The sequence below is a fragment of the Tamandua tetradactyla genome, chromosome 7, assembly GCF_023851605.1.
Source record: "Tamandua tetradactyla isolate mTamTet1 chromosome 7, mTamTet1.pri, whole genome shotgun sequence".
Classification (NCBI taxonomy): Eukaryota; Metazoa; Chordata; class Mammalia; order Pilosa; family Myrmecophagidae; genus Tamandua; species Tamandua tetradactyla.
In genome coordinates this window covers 87,459,839-87,484,038 of record NC_135333.1, presented here as the reverse complement: position 1 = coordinate 87,484,038, position 24,200 = coordinate 87,459,839, and the positions used below count along the sequence as shown (strand labels likewise).

Below are 24,200 nucleotides of genomic sequence, written 5' to 3'. Positions count from 1 at the left end.
ACCCCTATAAGAATGGCTGCTATTAAACACAGGAAGTATACCTGTTGGAGAAGATGTGGAGAAACTGGGACACTTATGCACTGCTGATGGGAATGTATAATGGTGCAGCCACTATGGAAGACTGTTTGGCAGTTCCTTAGGAAATTAACTATCAAGTGGCCCTATGACCCAGCCATAGCACTACTTGGTATATACCCAGAAGACCTGAAAGGAAGGACACAGACATTTGCTCACCAATGTTCATACAAGCATTATTCACAATTGCCAAAAGATGGAAACAAATCAAATGCCCATCAACAGACGACGGGATCAACAAAATAGTATACACATACGATGGAATATTATGTAGCAGTAAGACAGAATGATGCCCTGAAGTATATACAAGTTGGATGAGCCTTGAGGACATAATGCTGAGTGAAATTAGCCAGTCACAAAAGGATAGATACTGTATGGTTCCACTATTATGACCCACATAAAGGTACAATCAGAGGCTTATAATACAGAATCTAGGGGACTTAGCAATACATAGAAGCTAGAGATGGATGAACCGTTAGCTAATGAGGTTGAACTCCAATGTAAGGGAAGATAAGAGTGAATGTGGTTCTCTAGTGGGTCTATAAGTAATATTACCATATTGAAGATGAACAAGATTGAAAGGGGTTGTATAGACCTATGTGTCCCTCTGATTAACACTAGAAATATGAATTAGTTCTCATAAGAATTACTTCAAAGATATGATTCTTTTACAAAGTGTGTTTAAGTCCAGGGTACAAGGGAAAACTGCTATTGCATACTGTGAGCTATGTTCAAAAGGAAACCATCAGCACTAGCACAGTAATAGCAGAGGTAAATAATGAGGGGAGACAAGAGTTAAGAGGAGGTTTAGATTTTCTATTTGGCAAGGGTGAGTTTATTGGTCTTCGGAACAATGAAATTATCTAAAATTCAGAATGTTGATGGACTGTGAACTTTGATGCCCAATGAATGCAGGTGGCTGAAGGATGCACTGACGGAGAAGTAGATTGGTGAATGATGGTGTATACTTATGAACGAAGGTTGTGCTGCTACAAAAAGGAGCAAAGTCATAAGACATGCAACAATGTAAATGAACATGTGGGACATTTGGAGAGACAAAATAAGCTAGAGAGTGGTCCGTGGTGGCTCAGCAGGCAGAATCCTCACCTGCCTTGCCAGAGACCCAGGTTCATTTCCAGGTGCCTGCCCATGCAAAAAAGTAAAAATAAGCCACAAACAAAAGAACAAGAATGGTATGGTCACCTTTAGAAAATGCTTATAAGAAAACAGGGTCCTATATTGTAAGCTTTTAGAGCAGACACATTAAGTTCAGAGTGGTGATTATTGTTTCTGGATTTTGAGAGCCTGTTATATATATATATATATATATAACCTGATATTTAGAAGCCAAACAGGTTAGGGTTAAAGTAATTCAGAGCATAGGAGTAAGGAAGACAGTGTCTATATTTTAGAACCACACATACTCTTTGAAAACAATGGAAAAAAGTTTTATTTCTGAAGTTTTCTGTGGTGCATAATCTAATTATACATATACCTATCTGTATAGCTCATTTGAATAATTGAAACACAGGGAACCTGGAATAAGAAAGAAGTCCTTTAATCCTGTATAGATTATTCTAATGCCTGGATACATCCTCTAATACTGTGTCAAACTTTAGGGACACCAAAATCAATAGACCAAGCCCTTGCTCATGAGGCTTTCTCTTATGAAGCTTATGTAGTTAGCGGAGAGGATTAGACTACCGATAGGTAGGCCTAAGAGTTACTTCTGGAGGACCTCTTTTTTGCTCAGCTGTGGCCTCTCTCTCTCTAAGCCCAACTCTGTAAGTGAAATCATTGCCTACCCCCCTACGTGGGACATGACATCCAGGCATGAATGTCTCCCTAGTGAAGTGAGAGATGACTCCCAGGGATGAATCCAGACCTAGCACCATGGGATCAACGATTCCATCCTGACCAAAATGGGGAAAAGAAGTGTCACTTATTTTATAATAAAGTATCAGTGGCAGAGAGAGTTCAAATAGAGTCAAGAGGCTACTCTGGAGGTTGCTGTTATGCAAGCTTCAGTTAGACCTTGCAACCTGTCATAACCTGCCATCCCTCAATTCCAGCCAATCCTAAAGAACATCTAGGGCAATATATAAGATTCCACAAGGGTTCCATGCACTACTTTCCAGAAACCTACAACCTCCAGATGGGTCCCTGGTCCAGATAAGTTTTGAAATCTAGCTCAGCCTCTCCAGAACATCAGACAGTTCCATCTCCCTACCCCAAATTAGTGACAAAACCTTCCAATATGAAAGATTTAGAATTGCCATAGCCCAAACACCTCTAAAGAGAGGATTGAAAGATCAAAGGTGATGGGGGAGTTATACAGAGAAGATAGGATTTAACAGATGAATATGAATGCTGAGTTATAAAATTGATCTCTTTTAGTCTCCACTGTTTCAGAGCAGCTAGAAGGAAAAACCTACAATTGTGGAATTGTAACTCATGTCAAACTCTGAAATATGTTCTACAACTAATTGTGGTGCTGTGCTTTGAAATTTGTAGCTTTTTTGTATATGTTATTTTTCACCAAAAAAAAGAAGGAAAAAAAGTTGATTGTGATGATAAAAAAATATTTAAGCCCTCTAACATCGTATATTCTGGAGCGGCAAGCAGAAAAAATCTGAGAGGATAATATGGTAGCCCACGACAAACTCTAGGATCTGTCCTGTAACTACTTGTTGAAGAGTGCTTGGAAAGACTATTGCTTTTTTATTTCTTTGCCTTGTATATATGTTATACTATACAATAAAAAAAGTTAAACATAAAAAACAAAAATTGACCTCTTAGCCTACAAGTGCAAAAAAAATGTGTACTTGGCAAAGGGACATAGAGAAGTTGTTTATCTGGGAGAGGCAGCCAATAGCAAAGAAAGGTACTGCAGTGATTTCTTGAAAATTTCACCCATGTGAAATTCAGTGTTCAAATGTAATTTCTGGCAGACTGTCCTGTCACATTGGCTTCTCCCTGGCCTTTGGACCAGGATGAAAATCATAGGTGCAGGGACAGATCACCTTGTGAAACTATTCCAATAGAAAGGCAGCAAAGTCAGTGCCTAGTATATGGAAAGGAAACAGTAAAGAAATACTTAAGCTCTCAACTTAAAACGTGCAGGACATTTGCTTTTTTGTTTTAATATTAGGGAATTTCGTGTTACAGGATATTAATTGATGTTGAGAGATGTAAGAAGCCCCAAGTAAGATATCAAAAACAGCATGTAAAGCAGAGTTCTTGCCTCCCATGCCAGAGACCCGGGTTCAATTCCCCATGCCTGCACAAGCCAAAAAATAAATAAATAAATAAACAACAACTGCATGTAAGAATCAATGGGTATTTTTCCTTATTTTTCAAGGTATGTGCTAATCACTAGTTGAAATCAGGTCCCATGGAGTATAATTCCATAGTTAAGTAATGGAAAGGATTTCCTTTGAAGTATATGATCACTGTTCGTTATAGGGGAACTGACAGTGAAGTGCGTTCATTACTTTTTTCACCATATAAAAAGTTGACTTAAAGATTCATAAAAAAATGACATTGATATATATTTTCCTAGGATTGCTTTTTTTTTTTTAATTGATAGTCACAACATGTCTTTTTTTTTTTTTACATTTTTTTATTAATCAAAAAAAAGAAAAGAAATTAACACAACATTTAGAAATCATTCCATTCTACAAATGCACTCAGTAATTCTTAGTATCATCACATAGATGTATGATCATCATTTCTTAGTACATTTGCGTCGATTTAGGAAAAGAATTAGCAAAACAGCAGAAAAAGATATAGAATGTTAATATAGAGAAGAGAATTAAAATAATAATACTACTAATATATATATATATATATAAAGGAAAAAGAAAAAAACAAAAACAAAAGATACAAACACACAAACAAACAAACAAAAAACCATATTTCAGGTGCAGCTTCATTCAGTGTTCCAACCTAGTTACATTACACTTAGGTATTATTGTGCTGTCCATTTTTGAGTTTTTGTATCTAGTCCTGTTGCACACAGTCTGTATCCCTTCAGCTCCAATTACCCATTATCTTACCCTGTTTCTAACTCCTGCTGGTCTCTGTTACCAATGATATAGTCCAAGCTGATTCTCGAATGTCGGTTCACATCAGTGGGACCTTACAGTATTTGTCCTTTAGTTTTGGGCTAGACTCACTCAGCATAATGTTCTCTAGGTCCATCCATGTTATTACATGCTTCATAAGTTTAGTCTGTCTTAAAGCTGCATAATATTCCATCGTAGGTATACGCCACAGTTTGTTTAGCCACTCGTCTGTTGATGAACATTTTGGCTGTTTCCATCTCTTTGCAATTGTAGATAATGCTGCTATAAACACTGGTGTGCAAATGTCCGTCTTGTCTTTGCCCTTAAGTCCCTTGAGTAGATACCTAGCAGCGGTATTGCTGGGTCGTAATCCATTCTGCCATTCTATGTCTTTTGATTGGGAAATTCAGTTCATTAACTTTTAGTATTATTACTGTTTGGATAATATTTTCCTCTACCATTTTGGCTTTTGTATTATATATATCATATCTGATTTTCCTTCTTTCTACACTTTACTCCATACCTCTCTCTTCTGTCTTTTCGTATCTGACTCTAGTGCTCCCTTTAGTATTTCTTGCAGAGCTGGTCTCTTGGTCACAAATTCTCTCAGTGACTTTTTGTCTATAAATGTTTTAATTTCTCCTTCATTTTTGAAGGACAATTTTGCTGGATATAGGAGTCTTGGTTGGCAGTTTTTCTCTTTTAGTAATTTAAATATATCATCCCACTGTCTTCTAGCTTCCATGGTTTCTGCTGAGAAATCTACACATAGTCTTATTGGGTTTCCCTTGTATGTGACAGATTGTTTTTCTCTTGCTGCTTTCAAGATCCTCTCTTTCTCTTTGACCTCTGACATTCTAACTAGTAAGTGTCTTGGAGAACGCCTATTTGGGTCTATTCTCTTTGGGGTGCGCTGTACTTCTTGGATCTGCAAATTTAGGTCTTTCATAAGAGTTGGGAAATTTTCAGTGATAATTTCTTCCATTAGTTTTTCTCCTCCTTTTCCCTTCTCTTCTCCTTCTGGGACACCCACAACACGTATATTTGTGCGCTTCATATTGTCATTCAGTTCCCTGATCCCCTGCTCAAGTTTTTCCATTTTTTTCCCTATAGTTTCTGTTTCTTTTTGGAATTGAGATGTTCCATCCTCCAGTTCACTAATTGTAGCTTCTGTCTCTTTACATCTACCATTGTAGGTATCCATTGTTTTTTCCATTTTTTCTTCTTTGTCCTTCACTCCCATAAGTTCTGTGATTTGTTTTTTCAGATTTTCTATTTCTTCTTTTTGTTCAGCCCATGTCTTCTTCATGTCCTCCCTCAATTTATTGATTTGGTTTTTGAAGAGTTTTTCCATTTCTGTTCGTATATTCAGCATTAGTTGTCTCAGCTCCTGTATCTCATTTGAACTATTGGTTTGTTCCTTTGACTGGGCCATATCTTCAATTTTCTGAGCGTCTTCCATTATTTTCTGCTGGTGTCTGGGCATTTGATCAGATTTCCCTGGGTGTGGGACCCAGCTGGTTGAAAGCTTTTTCTGTGAAATCTCTGGGCTCTGTTTTTCTTTTCCTGCCCAGTAGGTGGCGCTCGTGGCGCTCATCTGTCTGCACGGCAGTCGGCCCGGGAAACCGCGCGTGGAGGCGGGGGTCGCTGGCCGCAGCGGCTTGGGAGAGTGCCGGTCCTAATTGCCCAGCTGGCCCGAAACGCCAAGCGTGACGGGAGGGCCCCACTATCCAACCTTCCCAGTCAGACCGGGGAGCCACGTGCGTGGAGGGGACCCCAGTCGCCAGCCGCCCCGGCCGGGAAAACGCGCGCCCCTCAGGTATCTCACCGCAGCAGATTCTCCCTGCCTGTTCAGCTGTTCCAGAATGGGGTACGCTGTCTTTTTGGTCTCTGTCGTGACTCCGGGAGCTGTTTCGTATTGTTTCTGTTTCTTTAGTTGCTTTTCTGGAGGAGGAACTAAGACCCGCGCGTCTTACTAAGCCGCCATCTTCTCTGGAAGTCGTAGGATTGCTTTTTTAAATTTTTATTTTTAATTTTCCATGGACAGGCACCGGGAATCAAACCCAGGTGTCCGTCATGGCAGGCAAGAAGTCTGCCTGCTGAGCCACAGTGGCCTGCCCCCTAGGATTGTTTTTAAATTATGCTTAGTGTATTATCCATTCTTTTATTTAATCATTCAACTCATCTATATAATTCAATTTCTTTCATCTACTCAGTAAGTTTGCTCAGTGAGCATTTATTGAGTGGTAACTGGAACTAGGCACTAGGATCCATGATATTCTTTGAAGAGAGATTCATGTTATTTTGGGGCTTAATCAGATAGGACTGGAGTATAATGGGCCATTTTCATAATTGATCCTGATCACTGTATTCAAACATAGGATTGTGTGAGCTTCTTGAAGCAGGGGCTGTGTGGCATTAAGTTTTGTATCTCCATTTATATTGTAAACACTCAGTAATACTTTTGTTGACTTGAACTGAGTTGAATCCTAAAGTGTTAGACTTACCTCAGCAATCATCTAGTCCAGTGGCTATAAGAGGCTCATAGCGTTGTCCCAGAGATTGCCAAAAGGTAGGGTAATGAGGCAGGTTTCTGGGAGCTCTCTTATATTTCAACTAGAATACCATCCCTTTAATCTACTGGGCTTCTGCATAAGGCTTCATTTTACAAAAAGATGTCTGCTGCTTTAAACATATTAGAAAATCATGGAGAGTTTCAGTCTCCTCAATTTGCAAATGAGGCAAATCTGTTTTCATCCTATATGTATATATATCAGTTACACATCATTTACTCTTTCTTAAACAAGAGATGTAGTTCAGATCATGTCTCCAGCCCTTAATTCCTTTTTTTTTTGGTCATTGTTGTTTAAAAAAATAAAAGAGACAGCAACAGCCTAAAAATAATTTTCTCAAAAAATGATGAAGCAATAAAGTACAAAGGCCTTTGAAGATCTCTAGCAAGCTATGTCATTGCCTATAATGTGAATCTGCTTGAGATCTCTTCAGTGCTGTGTGCCCTCACACTGTGAATGAATTCATTAAGACAATGCAGAATTCATCTGGGGCAGGAAAATAAGGAAACTAATTTTTAAATGACTAAGGACAGAGAATAAGTTTCTCTCTTAATTTCCCTGGCCTAATGGAGAGCACATGCATATGCTATTAGCTCATCTCTAACATTAAAAATAAGTCAGGACTGAGAACATGCACAATCACATCAAGGCTTGTCAATGAACCCAAGAAAGATATTTTGGAGATTACTGATTACCATCAAAGCTGAGAGGAGATCCAGAGAGCAAAGCATAAGTTAATGTTGATATCTTTGTTATAAAGCGAAGTAAAATCGTCTCATCCAGGTAACTTAGTGTTGATCAGATTGGCAGAAATGGACGATTTCCAGATGACCAATCGGATCATATGCCAGGCACTTAAAGATGGGTATAACCCAGGCCTCAGTCAGAAAGATTAATTCAGAAAACTGGGGGTTAGGCAAGAAGACACTGTGTCACAGGAATTCTCTCTCTCCCTTTCTAATCAGAGAATTACAGAGAACACTAAAATAAACATTTTTTTCTACATCTGAGATTGTAGAATTACCTGTTTGTTTGTTTTTTAACTATAGAGAATGAAATGCAACTCCCTGATGGACTTTCCCCTTTAGTTTTCTATAGGGTTTCATAAAAATAAACATTTCAAAGGCATGGTTGAGAATAAACATTATTTACTTCATTATTTACCTGTGAACTTCTTTCTTTACAAAATGGTCATAGTGACCCCAGTTGAGTATTCTAAGACCGTATATTCATCAAAAAGTAGATGATAATAAATTTCTAAAGAAGTAGCTAAAGCTATTTGCTTCTGGAAAAAACACAATACCAAAGTGAAGAAGCAAAGATAGTCTTCATGATGCCTTATGAAATGATAGGCCAACCATGTTGTTTTAGTATTAAAGTCAGGATGATGAAGGAAAAGGTTGGTAGCCTATCCAAGCAGAGGTGGTTGTAGCTGAACGCAAATGCTATTGGTCTCGCATAGATGTAAGGAAAATGACTGGGAAAGTGATATGGAAGGTGTCGACAGATGGTGAGTGAAAAAAAGAGCAAGTTGCATAAGGTATGGCTAGAGAGTTGTATGAACATGATTTGGAGAGATGGATGTTGAGAAATGGGTGCATGTCCAAGGAAAGAGATGTTGAATCTTCATGCATGGGATCAGAGCATGCAGGAAGCAGCATGTATCGAGATAGAGTTGAATAACGCAAGTAATAGATAACAGAGGAAGGTGAGTTGGACTCCTTTAATACATTTCATCACTGTAAAGATTAAAATTATGAGTGAATTATTTTGATAGTGGGGAAAAAAAGACCATACACTCAAGATATTTATGTAAAAGTTGTTTAGAATATACGTTTGAAATAGGTGCTGTCCATGTCTTGGTAAGAGAGTTATGTCTTGTCCTTTAAATAAGATCTGATTCTATTTTATTTATTACATAAATATTTCCTAAGGGACAATTCAACTTTGGTTGTAAAGGTAAAGTTATTTGAGTTTCCTTTTAAGATTTGTTTGAGCTTTGTTTCCTATTCTTCTCTCTGATGATTATTTTATCAAATTAATTTTTTACTTTTGTGTCAAAGTGAAATACTTCTATACTGTGTATACTTTAAAAAGTTGTATACACTTGTAGCAAAGTTTAAAATGAAACAAAGTAAAGCGATATCCTCCATACTCCTTCATACTCTGTTTTTGTTTTTGTTTTTACTTTTCACAGAGGCAACCACTTTTAAGAAATGTTTTTGCAAACACTGTGCTTATACAGTGTTAAACAATACTGCATATTGTTAATATTGTTAAACACACACACTCTTACACATTTCCCTGGACAAATGGGCATCTTCTCCCCCATGAACTATAGTCTTGCCCTCAAAGCTCTCTAGGTTGTTCCCCTGAAAAACTAGAACCCTTTTCTCATTTCTCCAAGAGTCTTCAAGATACATAGCAGTGGCCCACCTTGATCCAAAATATCAATTTTAGTTGCATATAAAGCCCCCAAACCTGGACCTTCTACTATGTCTCCAGCTTTTCTGGGAGAAATTTTTGCTACCACTTGCTAATTTGGATGGTGTTATTGTTATGCAGAGTTCATCCTTCTAATTTGAGTCACATCTGTGACTGCTTAGTTGAACTGGAGCCTCAGCACTAAGCTCCATCTTCATTTGCTCAGGGGACACATGGTGTGTGTAGGAGCCATCATGCTTTGTTTTTACAAATCAAAACCTTAATTAATTACTGAACATACTGCAATTCACTAATCAAGCTGTATTTTTTGAGACATTTCTGACTGATAAATATCTAGTCATCTGGCTTTGTAATATATCCTCTTGTCCTTGCTTTAGACAAAAATGATGGGAGGCAACAAAAATTGTTTCTTTGATGTGCGATTTGTGCATTGCCATGCATGAGCTTGGAAAAGAAAAACAAATTCCCATAGAACTTTGTATTTCTCTGGCCTGCATTGCGAGACACTGTTTTTGAGTCAGAGGGTGTACCGGCTGCAGAATCACAAAGACTTGGGTTCAAATCCTAGCTTTGCTATTTCCAGCTTTTTGAGTTTTAGATCTCAGATTCCTGTACCATTAAATGAGAAAAACCACATGAAGCACCTATGACTGTGCTTAGCACCTAGCTGGTAGTGGAGTTGCCAAATATTCATTCATTCATTCTAACAGATGTTTATGGAGTATTTGGGGTTTCCTAGGCTCTTTGGCATGGAGGAAACAAAATAATGGTGGGCAATATGGTCATAGTAGCTCTTCACATGAGGCTTACACTCTCAGGGGATTAGCAATAAGCCAGAAACAAAAAAAATAAGCTAAATAAGTAAATGTATATTATAATTACTGCCTATTTTTAATGATAATTATATATATCTTATTTTCCACATAGATGAAAAGATTTATGAGAGCATTATATTATTTCCCCTTCTGTACCAAAGTCACCATTGCACATATTAGAAAACGCATCTGTTGAATAAATAAATGAACAGATCAAGGAAAATCTCTAGCCTATGTACTTAGAATAGTTTCTTAATTTATAGGAATATTTTAATAAACATATCAATTACAAAATTAAAAAGCAGTCACGAATTTCTTAAAGGTAATATAATGTAAAGTTTGAGAACAATGTAGCACCCAAACTTCAAATCCCAGTGGGTTCAAATCCCAGGGCTGCCAATTATTGGCTATGTGACTTAACCTCTCTGCCCCAATTCCCTCAAAAATACCTACATAATAATATAGTTACTATGCAGATTCAATAGCTATGTCATGCAGAGCTCTAAAAAAAAATGTTGCAGCATGGGGCAAACAGTAAATAGTAGCTATCTTTCTTTAAACTAGAGAACTCTTTCTCAAATTATACTGCACAAACAAATGGGAAGTCTTGGGGAGTATATTCAGAGGTCTTCCATATGAGAATTTTATATTTTATATAAATATTAAAATTAGCTTATTTTACAATATCTTAAACAAAATATTGCCAAGCAATTTCAATGACTTTATTTGCACCTGTGCTTAAAGTGTTTTGAGTGATCATCTGATATGACCAAGTTTAGCTTTTAGTTTCTTAAACTGGATTTCCATATATTATTGGGAGTTTAAAATACTACTTGGAGCATCATGCATGTGTGTGCCATAAGTCATAACATAAATGTCCACAATGCAAAATTCATCTGTCCTTCAGCACGTCTTTACTGTGGTCATGGTTATTGCTGTCCCCTTTCTGGGGCTCCCTGTCTTCAGAGCACGTGATAGGACTGCATTTCTCTGTCTTCTTTGTTTTTGGATGGGAGCCTTGTGAGTAATTGTGGATCATGAGAGGTGAGCAGACTCTACATGTGTTACTTCCACACCAGAGCATTTAATTGCCGGTGCAAGAACTTCCAGAACCCTCTTTTCAAGGGGTAGCCATTGATTATCTGGGATCCTGAGCCTCCCTGCCAACCTACATTGGATATATAGCATCCTAGAAAAGTAATGCATTTGTCAATTTAAGCTATTAAGATCTGAGTTTTGCTTTTTACCGTTGCATCCTGACTAGTGGGTTCACTCACCACACCTACCATTTTCAAGGCATGATGATATTTGCGGTGTAAATCAAGAATAAGTCGGTTTCCCAGTGTAACTTTTTCCTCTCAGTTTACACCCTGCCAAATGATATTCTCAGGGTTGAGCTAACTTGAACCTTCTATTACTTGAACTTCCACTAAAATTGCAATTCCATCAGGTTCATGCTATTCTCCCTCATCAACGAGAATAATAAAACACCTATAATCACTAACTACCCTTCTCAGAACTAAATTAAACAATAAGAATTTACATTTTTATTTCCCCAAGAGAAATGGAGAGCTGACACTGTTTGAACTGCTGGCTGAGAAATTTCTGCTTATTTGTCTGGTGCCCTTCGCCTCTCCTGGAGCTCCAGCTTCAGCTCATGATCTTCTCTTCTTTCTTGCTAACTGGAATGTTAGCCTGGGTTTCAGCTCTGGTTGGCTGTAGATAGTTTGTGGTCTAAGAACTGGGGCAGCCATCCAGCCTTCTACCAACTCTTACTCCTCACTTACTACCAGAGTCAAGTATTTCTCCCCAGAGCTCACCCAAATCCTGCTCTGCCTCTCTACCCCCCTCCCACTTCCAGGTGAACAATATGAAACTGAGCCCTTTGTAAGTGGGTTACAGAGTGAAGAGGCCCCGATAAATGATTACTGAATAATATGGATAAATCGAGCTCCTGCTTTAATATGTGTTAAGCCCCACTACCTTCTCCTTGACTGGTTATCCCAAACCATATTTTATGAGGCTGCCTATCTATATGCTGTACCCTAAAAGTCTCATAACTCATAACTTGAGTGCATTTTCAAGAGTCTTCTGTACACCTTTCAAATTGGTCATTAAGGTGGAGCAGATAAATCACTGCTTGCTGCATAGGAACTCACATGGAAGTCTGATACAACTTTAAAAAGTACACAAGGAAATTTTAAAATGCAGCTTTTTGTTGTGGTAACATATATACAACTCAAAATTTCCCATTTTATCTACTTTCAAGTATATAATTCAGGGGTATTAATTACGTTCACTGTTGTGCTACCATCACCCCCATCTATTACCAAAACTTTTCCATCATCCCAAACAGAAACTCTGCACCCATTAAACAATACTCCCTTCCTACTTCCACCCTGACTTTCCTTCTCCACCCTTGGTAACCTGGAATCTACTTTCTATGTTTTCGAACTTGGCAGAGGATCCATATAGACACACCAGAAACTTTGTCAGCTTCTCTGTTCCAGTGAAGTTTGTTTGGAACAAACTGAGGACGCAAGTACAAAATGGCTGGGTTTTTTTTTTTTTTTTTTTTTTTTTTCTGACCAGCAAAGCTGCTAGTTAGCAACTTGAAAGGACGCCTAGATCCAAAATCGTATTAAACAAGTGTTTCTTCAATATGAGATCATTATGTTTCTCTCCTAAATCCAAATACTAATTGCAACCTTGCTGTGAGCATACAATATTAAGGCCATCATAGCCATGGCAACAGAATGCGACATGAAGTGGCATCCTTAGTGCTTTGGGTAGCAGAGGGCTCTTTCTTACATGTCTAAAGTCCAACTCAAAAGAAAGGATTGCATGCATACCTTTAGGCAATTTTGGCACACAGATTCTGTTATCTTTGAGTATTTTGTATTTTTCTGTAATTAATTTCAATATAGGATGGCTTGTTAATCCATAGACAAAAATACAAGCACAACTTAAAATTTCAACAGGCAGTTTGGCCATTTACATTTCAAAATTAAATGCATAATAAAAACTTTTGTGTACTTATAATTGGACTGATTTTTAACATGCAATGATAAACATCTATGTAAATAGCCTCCCAAAGATTTTACACTTAAGAAAAAAAGCACTTTAAATGAGCTGCTTAAAGTCACCTTCTCTGCTTTGCATGATAATTGTAATGCAAAATAATAAACAGCACAGGGCACTGAGTACAACACTTCTAGGATGATAGGGTGCCATTTATATGAAGATAATTAGGCATTTAAAACCTACCAATACCAATTTAAAAACCTACCAATTAAAAAAAAACGTACTTACAGTAAACTCATTGAAATAAATTTCCATTCGCCTTTGCTGTGCTTTCAACGTAAATATGTCCACGGCTTGTGCAGTCAGTCCAAGGACTCTGTTTTTGTGTGTTGGAAGTGAGGGGCAGATTAAGAGTTCATAAACCAGACTATCTTTCTATAAAAACGAGGAAGTATTCTGTAGAGGTTTGCTGTAAACATATGAACCATATGCCTTTGTTCAAAAGAAGGGAAACAGTTGGGTTGGTTGAAAGACTAGTTACTTAGGACAATTGAGGTGTGAGCAGAACTCTATACTCATTTTCTCCTTGATTATGCTGGGAAGAGCAAATGGGATGTCATCAACATGCAGAAGCAAACATAGTAGGTTTTGCTTTTATAGTTAATGAAACAAAATTCGCTTTCTCAAGAACATACCTGAAAATGGACCATGAACTTCATGTGTAAGCAATAAAGATGTCTTGCAGTTTTCCTAGATATAGAAAATGTAACCTGTCATTTAGAGAACATTTTTAACATTTGAGAAAAAAAAAATTCCAGCAGATCAATTAGTAGATTACTTTTTGCCATCATTAGAGCTGAGTTCATTCATTCATCAAACATTTATTTGATATCTAATTTGTGCTAGTCCTGATGCCAGATGCTAACAATTCAAATATGAATTCAGCTCTCAGGAAGATGAAACACATATGTAAATCAGTAATTTTGGTAAAAGAGGAAAAAATTGTGAGCTCTATATAGCAATGGAAGTAGAAAGGAAAAAAGGACTTAATTTGGTGCTATAAGATAAAATTTTGTAGCAATAAGTAATGCTTGAACTAAGTATTGCAGCATAAGCAGGCGTTTTTTAGAGAGTGGAGACAGGAAAAAAGTAGAGACGTCTGGGATAGGTTTTAGAAGCTGAAGATATCTCACGGTGTGTTTCAGAACCCTTAAATAGTTATGTCTAGAACACATGGTACTGGTCTAGAGAATTTTCAGTGTTTCCCTATCTTTCCATTAAATCTTATTTCTTCAGCCAGGTCTACAAAGCCTTTCAAGCTAACCCAGGTGGAAAATTGTTGATTTAAATAATTGTAAAATCCAGGATATTAACCTCAGAGATAGCTGAAGAATTTAAGTGCCTAGAAGGAATGTGTCTCTGTCTCTAGAATGTGCTTTCCTCACTGTTGGTTTCATTCTCAGGGTGCACCGTATGAACCTAACGAGCACAGTAGAAATTCAGATTTGTATAAGACATGGTTTTTCCCAAAGGAAAAATTAGGATGGTGCTCCAGGATTGTTCACCAATTTCTAAGAACCGTTTATTGAAAAATCAAAATTGTTTTATTCATACAAAAAATGCAATAAACAGCCAGTATTGCTTGACAATATATTTAGTTTAATACACCAATTATTCATTCAGTAAATATCTTTTGGATGCTTACTGTGTGCCAGAATACTGTTCCAGTGATCTGGACATATATCTTTGATGCATTTTTAATTTTTAAATCTTTGCAATTCGTTTCATTGTTTAAGTCAATGTTTCTAAAATGTGCAACACTTATTTTTGAGGATACTGAGGTTATTTTAGACAGAGAAATAAAGATGTTGAATAAAGCAGTCCAAATGTTATTCCCCTTTCAGTTCTCTTTCAATCCTTCTAATTAGGTCTGGAGAAAGTCTGTTTGGTACCTGCATGTCTTTAGCAGCTCTCCAGGCTTCCTTGTGTTAGTTTGCAAGCTGCAGGAATGCTGTGTACCAGAACTGGAATGGCTTTTAAAAGTGGGAATTTAATAAGCTACAAGTTTACAGTTCTAAAGCAATGAAAACGTCCAAATTAAGGCACTAACAATAGGTTACCGTAATTCAAGGAAGATCCATGGGTTAGGAGCACCTTTTTCAGCTGGGTAGTCACATGGCTGGCATCTGCCTATCCAGGTTCTGGCTTGCTTAACATCACATGGCAATGTCTGCTGGGCTCCAAGCATTTCCACACATACGTGTCTTGTCTCCATGTGTCCACATCTCTGTCAGCTCTGTTGTGAAGTTTCTGTTGGTTCTGAGGCTTCTGTTGTTTCTCTAGGCCCTGTCCTTTCTCTAGGCTCTGTCGTTTCTCCATTTCTGACGCTCTCCAAAATGTTTCCTCTTTTAAAGGATTCCAGGAAATTTATCAAGATCCACCTACGATGGGTGGAGTCACATCTCCCACTAATCAAAGGTCACACCCACAGTTGGGTGAGTCATATCTCTATGGAGATAATCCAATCAAGAGCTTCTACATGCAGTTTCGAATCAGAATTAAAAGAGATGATTGCTCCCAAAAGATTAGATTAGGATTAAACCATGGGAAGTACATAATACTTTCAAACTGGCATATCCTGTCTTAACAAAGAGCAAGGCTTTGGTTCACTGTTTCTGGTAAGCTGCATAGCTAGCCACAATTTACTGCTAGTGTGTTGTTTATTTTATATATTTTTATTATACAAATTTTATATACAAGCTTTTGTATAAAAATAATTGTACTTTTACTTATACAGTTATTTTCCGTTAAAGGCAAAAGTGCTTTTTTTCCAGTCACAGTACTGAAGGGAAGTTTCTTTTTAAGTACAGTTATCTAAGTAATATGTGCAAACTTTTTAAAAGAAACATCTTAAAATATTTAATTTTATCAGTGATACAAGAAGGTAGTAAAAATTGTGTGGGTAATATGTACATATCTGAAATTTGGCAAACTCTCTAATAAGGCATAATCCCCTGCCATTCTAAAATTCTCATATATTTGTATGTGCTTATTCTTTGGTTTCTTTATAATAACTGAGGTTCTTAAAAAACTTCATAAATTTTTATTATAATTTAATTATATCCATAAACTAACTTGCAAATGAAAATTTCCTTTTTTGTAGTCAGTCTTCTTTTCTAGGAACTTGATACAGTTCTTCATTTAAGCAAATCTTTTCTGTCCCTTGGTAAGATTCCATATTTTCTTCATTATGTCCCATATATTTCCTTTTCAACTTATTCCTAGGTCTTTTATAATTTTGTTGCTATTATTAAAGGGCTTTTTGGGGAGAGCACGGTGCGTGGTCCAGGAGTGGAACCCGGGTCTCCCGTGTGGAAGGTGAACAATTTACCACTGAACCACTCAGCACCCTAAAAGGATTTTTTAAAAATATATTTTCCATCTAGTTATTGTTTATTTGGTATTGCTTTTGTGTATATCTGAAGCCAGTCATTCTTCTAAATTCTTTTGTTAGGTAGAATAATGTTTGCTCTCATTCTCATCTTTTTTTTTTTCACAGTTTAATAATCATATAATTTGCAAAAACCAATAATTTTATCTTTTCCTTTCTGATATTTATTGCCCTTATTTCTGTTCTTTGTCTTACTGTCTAGGACTTTAAGAATAAACTTATTTGACAACAATAACAGGTATCCTTGTTGCACTGTGTTTATTTTTAATGGGAATGTCTACTTTTTCACCACTAAGTGCCATGTCAGATATTGGTTTAAGAGTTATTATTTTTGTCATTTAAGGAAGTATCCTTTCATTTCTGATTAAGAATTATAAAAGCATAACTTTCTTAACTCTTTTTATAACATAACCGTAAATTTAGGCTGTAATATGTATGCAGAGTGTTTTTACACATAATCCTGGTCAGAGCCAAACCTATGACTGAGTTCACATTGGTGGCTAGAAACTTTGTTTTCAAACTTGCCCATGTTATGGTTGACCTCTGTTTTGCAGCAGGATATATTCAAGTCCTAATTCCCATCCTGGGAATGTGGTCTCATTTGGAAATGGGCCCTTGGAAATGCGATTTCTTAAGATGAGGCCAAATTGGATCAGAGCAGCCCTGAACCCAGATGACTGGTGTCCTCAGAAGAAGAAATTTGGGACTAGACAGACACAGAGGAGAAGCCAAGTGAAGAGAGACAGAGGAGGCCAACATCGGAGTGATGCATCCACTAGAGCAAAAGGATCCACTGTTTCTGGATGCTGGAAACACCAGAAGCCAGAAGAGGCAAAGAAGGATTCTCCCTACAGGTTTCAGATGGAGTGTGTCCCTGCTCACACCTTGATTTTGGACTTGTAGCCTCCAGAACTCCAGAGGCAGTAAGTTTATGTTGTTTTAAGTCATCTGGTTTGTCGTGCTTTGTTTCAGCAGCGAGTCTGATTGCATTCTGTCTCCTTAACCACCTCCAAACTAGACTTTATGTATGGGCAAAGTAAAATGCACCTGACAAATATCAATGATATAAAATTTTCGCCAGATGGTCATTCTGGAAGATTTTTATAACAAGTGGGTAGATTTGTAGTTCTGAATAATCAAAAATTTTAAAACAAGGCTAAGATCTATAGATCATCTAATTCAAACACTATCTTTTACAGATTACCTGTACAGTCCTATGAAAACTAAATGAATTTTTGTGAGCTCTGATTTATTTTGAGATCCATTTATATAAGTTACCAATTGCTTATTTAGTATTAATCTACTAGTATTAAGGAAAGGCAAAATTCTTAAATTTCATTATTTTTAAATTATGAAATTAATTCAGAACAATGCTTGTTAATTTTTATTTTGTTATGCAGGTATCAACTTGCTATGCCCCAGTGGGATATAGCAAGGGCTTTTGTCTCTGTTATAATGACTTTAAGATATCTGTAAGATATTCAGTTAGAGATGATATGAGGATGTGAGGAGCTCATGGACTTGAGTAAGAAAAGAATTTGGACATTGAAAGAATCATTGAAGAAAACAGAAGCTGGGAGAAAAGTTAGTGGGTTCCCTCAAAATGAGGAAGGGGTTGGAACAAATAAATGGTTAGATATTAATTAGAAATCTTTTCTAATTAAAAAAGAGAGAGAGAAAGTTATCATAGAGAGGGAAACAGCCAATTTTTTTTTGAGTTTAACACACACACACACACACACACACACACACACACATATATATAAAACATGTATGCCTTTAACTTATAGTTTAAAAATTACTGTCAGGCATAAAGGTGAGAGAAATCAACTTTTCTTTCACTGTGCATCAATGCCACATGCTTTGCCTTGGTCCTTTTGTTATCATTAAAATTCATCCACATTGAAAAATAAATAACAGGAAAATAGAGAAATAAATCTTGACATACCAAGAAAACAAACTAGTTCTGCTTATCAAAATATTTGGATATTAATAATTCTGTAAATATTAAATTACCAGGAAGGAAAAAATTCAATTAATTCTACCATGACTTGCTTAAATTATTTTTATGTATCTTTATAATTATGCCCCAAAAGAAGAAAATAAAGGTCAAATTAGAAGTGGACGTTTTATTACAATGTTAATAATAGTTCATATTTAATTGAGATCGCATCTTTACTCTTATCTTTCTCCCACCAAAGGCTCCTCTTTATTCTTATTATCTTGTTTTCAGTACAGAATTATCTCCCACTGGTTTTCAATTACAGAGATGCCCATATTGATCCTATTCTTGATTTTAACTCACAACTGAAAAATTACTCATTTAGGCTTAGAAAGCTGGATTCTATAGCTTGTTTAAGCTCTTTTAAAAAATTACATAGACTCAAAATATGGAAAGATAAAACTCATAAACAGTACTGTTCAGCTATAAGAAGTATTGGAAAACAGACTTCAAATTATTTTAACTCAAATCACTATTAAAATGTAAGAAGACAAATAGTAATCAAAAATGTCATCACCATATGGAGGAAAACTTGATGTCAGTCACAGCATTTATAAAGAACAGGTGGTGCTTAAGCAATCAAAAACCCCTTATGGAATTATACAAATGTAACCTAAATTCCATAGATCTGGAATAAAATGATGTACACAAATTAGACAAAAGATCTTTCATTAACACTAACATTATACATTATAAGTTGACTATAAGTTCTAAAGTTTCACAAAAGGAATGAAAATATTCTCACCCACATCACATTATTTCTGTGCTTTCTAAGGAAATAATCACATCCTTTGTTTCCTGTCAAAGATCGTGCACATTATTGAAGAGGACGTTTTATTTCTGAAACTAGTATAGGTTCTCTGGTACCTCTGTCCCAAGGATCTGGCAGTGGTAGGTGGGGCTCCTGGGAGTGGTGTGGTCTTGAAGACCATTAATTCTGAGTCTGACTGGTCCAGGTTCCTCCAAGGAACCCCACCATCCAGCCACGGCATCTACTGTCCAGAGCAGCTGTTCTGAAGCTCCTCAGTCTGAGCTCAGGGCTGGTTCCGCAAGCCAAACAGACTGCAGGTCAGTGCTGGCGTGCAAGTGAGTGCTGGCGTGCAAGTCAAACCAGTGTCACGTTTCCTAAACTCAAATTTTACACAATTCATAGGAAGCCATTTGGTAGATAAAGTGATTTGGAGTAAGGGAAAATATGGACGCAAAACCATAACTTCAAAAATGTTTGAGGAAGATCAGATTGATACATTGAACTGTGATTTTGTAGTGCTGTCCTAGGAAAAATCTCTTTACACTGACACTTCCAAATACTGTTGGTGATTATGGCCCTGGATAAAGGAAATAAAACTCTTACTTTGTAAAAACATCCTGGGTTTGTATTTCATCTGCGGTTGGACTTGAGGAGAGCAATTCATGGCTGCAGATTTTCTGGTGATAATAGGTGATCCTTGTAATTATCTCTGAAAGGAAAATCCCCTTTCTCCAAGTTCTTCCATTTTAACCTAATTCCTGGAGTTGACCAAGTAGTGCACAATCGCAGATGGCAAACTGATTCAGTTTGTTTCCTATTTTTATTTAGAATTCACATAGATGTCAACTTTCCACTGATTTTTTTGTTTGTTTAACATGTAAAGACAGCTCAAGATTAATTTTTTTAAGGAAACAAATTAAGTGTCTCTCAACCACGCAGATATTCTAAGCAGATCTCAAAGATAAAGATTGGAATTGAGCTACTTCCCTTTTTTAGTGTAGTTTATTCCTATATGACCACTTACTTTTTAGAATACCTTAAAATTATGCTGCTTGTTTTGAACTACCTTGATACTTTCTCGGTTTCCCTTTATATCCAACTATTGAGTTTCAAGGTAGTTGGCAGTACAAAAAGTTGTCAATTCAAAGTTATTCCCCATGTACAAATTGCTTTCTTCATAACGCAGAATTAAATTAACACTAGTATTTCCACAACTGATTCTTGTAGGACTTATTCTATACCCTGCTTTACACACTTGCCCCTCTCTGTCTGACCAGTGTACATATGCATACCACCTTAGGACTTCTGTAAGTTAATGGAGAAAAGGAATGGGACATTGGCTATGTTTCTATTCCCTGTACTGCTTCTCACAGCACATGGCACAGAATAAACTCAAGGAATATCTGTTGAATGAATGAAAGAATGGATGAATGAATGTATGTTACATTAGTCTCCTCAAATTTCTCTAGGGTACTACTTTAAAGATTTATGAAATTAGATTGCAACAACGCCTTCAGCAGTGAATGGATATATTATTCAGCTTTTGAATCTGGGATAACCTTGAATATCAATATTCATACTGAAAACTCATATCAGAAATATTTTCATTCATATTTCTAGATTTATTTAGGTGGATTCCACTTTAGCATCATTTTTTCTAGTCTATAAAATAAGTATACTTCCTCTTACCTGATATAGCCATAATAAATGAAGAGATAAGGGGCTGTTTCTAAATTTTATCAAGCATATTATTTAAATACCACTTAGAGCAAAGGAAAGAACTGATTTCGATTTCTTCAGAATATTCTAAGGCACACTGTGAATTGCTAAAATATAAACATATATGTAGCAAAACAGGCAATATTGGAAATCAGAGCATTTATTCTTTGAGACATATAATAACAATAACAATAATAATAATTGCTGGTATTTATTGAGAGCTTGCAGTTGTTAAGAATTCACTCTGCAAAATGCTTTATATATAAATTTCCGACTTGCTCCCAGCAATCATCCTATGCTATAGGTACTATTATTATCCCTCTTTTTCAGATGAGAATACTGAGGTTTACAGAAACACAGAGATTAAATAACATGCCCAAGTTCACATAGGTAATAAGCAGCAGGATAAGGATTTCCACCCACATGTATCTCACCAACATCTTCATTCTTTACTTTGCCAAGTAAGTCTTGCGTTTGGCGTGTAGGGTGCTGAAAGCACATGAACACAACCAGTTGGGACCACAGAGCCAATTAAAGATACCTGTATTAATTTCCTGTTAAGTCTTTTCTTTCTTCCTGCACCTATAAACATAGGACAGTCAATGCCATTCAATTGTGATGAAATTTCAAAGGAAATCTCTTCTCTGGGAATGTGTATTGAGGTTAGAGATTTGAGGGCCACCCCTCTTGCCCAGAGGGTGTAGAGCTGGCGCCCTCCTGTAAGAGACAGAATTTGATTCCATCTGCAAAATAATTCTCTTTCTCATAATCAGGGACTCTTCCCCCACTGGGTTCAAAGGGTTTCTCTCTTCTTTGTTGTGCAATTTCTAAGGCTTTGTGCAATACATAAAGAAAAGACCAAGAACTTATCATTGCCTTGGAAACTGCTATGGAATTTGACAGACTGTAGGTTGTTCTGAGCAAATGTTCTGTGCGGCACTGAGTCCACGCAGTAGCATTGACTGGCAAAGTGGCTGAATGCTCATCTGCTAATTTTGATGTCAACTTAACTTGTCATCCTTGCCCTAAGAATAGGGCGGGGAGTTTGTCTTGTTTTGTTTTTCTCTAAATAAGAACATTTGAATTATTCCATTCCCAACTCTCAAAGGTAAAATACAAAGACCAGGGCTATAGACAAAACAGCAGCTCCTGGATGGATATCCATAGTTTAGGGAGATGAGAATTTGCAATCCGTGTTTTTATTAAATGAAATAGAACTGCATAATCATGGGAACTTATATTTCACTTTCAAAAATAATTATGACTCTTATACTGCATTTATAAAATCAGAATTTAGAAGGAAAAAACCTTCTGGGTGCCACTCACTGTGGTCCTTTTTAATGAAATGTCTGGAAAAACAAATAAAACTCTGTATAAAACAGAAGAGAAAAAAAATTAAAAAAAGAAACGAAGCTAGAGAATCAGTCCTTGGGAGCTGTTTCTCAAGAAGCAAATGGGACTCTGGCTAGTTGGAGCATTTTGTTTATTTGTTTGCTGGTGGAAACACTGAGAACAAAAATAAAAGTGATCCTTTTGTGATCCTGTTTGGCCGTGACAGATTCCTTCCACATTGCCATAGTAACTGAAAGAAGTGCATTTATGAATAGACTTAGAATTCTAAGGCTTGAGTTTCCTGCCAAGAAGAGAACACAGGGTGGAGAAAACAGGGAAAAGTCAAGGCAAAGGAAAAGAAAATAGATTGAGGTGTTGATTTCCAAGCTTTCTGATTAGGAGAGTGCACAAATACACGAGGTTGAGACAATCTCACCTTTTTGGACCTCCCAAGATTTTTTAGATTATCAAATGAGGCTTCTTTCAGCAGAATGAACTTAAGCAACTTCCTCAGCTCCTTTTGGTACCAAGAAGGGGAAAGCAAGTCTCTGGATTATCAACATTTATGAATAAGAGGAAGGAAAAAAACCCTCTAATATGGTTAGATTAGCACATGAAACAGAGATGACAAGTGCAAATGCTTACTAGGCTAGGCCAGTAAATGAGTAAGTGAAATGACTTTGGTGTAAGAAAAATCACTTGCCTGCCTTGTCCTATTTTTCTTTTTGCCATGGCTCAAGAAACATTTCTTTAAATAATTTTTTAGAATAACAATGAAAGGGAGATAACACATAGCAATTGACAGTGTTGTCAGAAACAACAGGGAATGGGGCACCATGCACACTAGAGAGCATGTGCCAAAGATGGGCAGCCACTGCAGTTACAGCTAGTTTCTGGCAAGCAGGAATGTGAGCTCAGCGTTGCCAGATCTTCCTATTTTTCAAGAGAAGCTGGAAGTCAAGATTTTTACATGAAATTTTCTGATATTTTAGTTATGCTCAAAGATTTTAAAATACTGTTAGGCCAAACAAAATATGCTTGCAAGTTACATTTAGCTTATAGATCACCAGTTCGTGACTCTCAGAGTCTCAGTCTAAACTTATAGTCATGTCTGTAGCGCAAGAGCCAGTGGCAACAAAGATGTGTCTGGAGATGATGGATTCGGGAGATGGTGATGGGCAGCGGGAATGATATTGTGTGAAGCCTGGAAGAATTTTCACCAGACTTGAGAGACCGACACTGCCAGTGCCCAGGGCTTGAGGTAGAAAGCAGATGATTTAGGCTGCGCAGATCAATATTCCAATTTGTAGAGCGCCTGCTTTATGATTAAAAACTGTGGTAGACTGGGACTTTTCCTAGGCTTCTTATTTCTCTAGTTTGATTTTTGATTCCTAATAAAACTTTTATTAAGAAATGATTTATGCAGCATATCCACACGTATCAGTTTATACAGGGTGTATTCACAGACTTTGAAGCGTAGTCATAAAATGACCATGCAGCTATCTACCTCACAGCTTAAGAAACAGACCATTAGGAGGGCTTCTGAGGCTTGCTCTTTGTTCATTTCCACTTGCATCCCTCTCTTCAGCCCAGATATAATCCTGAATTTTGTGTTAATAGTGCTCTTTGATTAATTAATTGTTTAAAACTTCGTAGTTTATATTTGTTTCTATATGGTTAATACTGCTCCAGTTGTATATAGTATAGTATACTATATACACCATATATACCCTTTATTTACTATATACTATATATAATATATAATGTTTGATATAGTGTAGTATTGTATGTATATAGCATATTTTTAGTAACTTTTATACTTATTTTGTTTTCCCTGTATTTGAATTCTATGAAAATGCAATATACTCTCTATATTTTTCTGGATTGTCTTTTTTTTTTTTTACCATCTATAATTGTGCTATACTGTGTACCATAATTAAAAACCT

General features: G+C 36.6%; 1 protein-coding gene across 3 annotated transcripts in view; it reads left to right on the top strand.

Moving 5' to 3' along the window:
• The window catches only part of SOX5 (SRY-box transcription factor 5), a 1,211,684-nt gene that overhangs the window by 80,106 nt on the left and 1,107,378 nt on the right, over window positions 1-24,200 (top strand). The window lies entirely within an intron of this gene.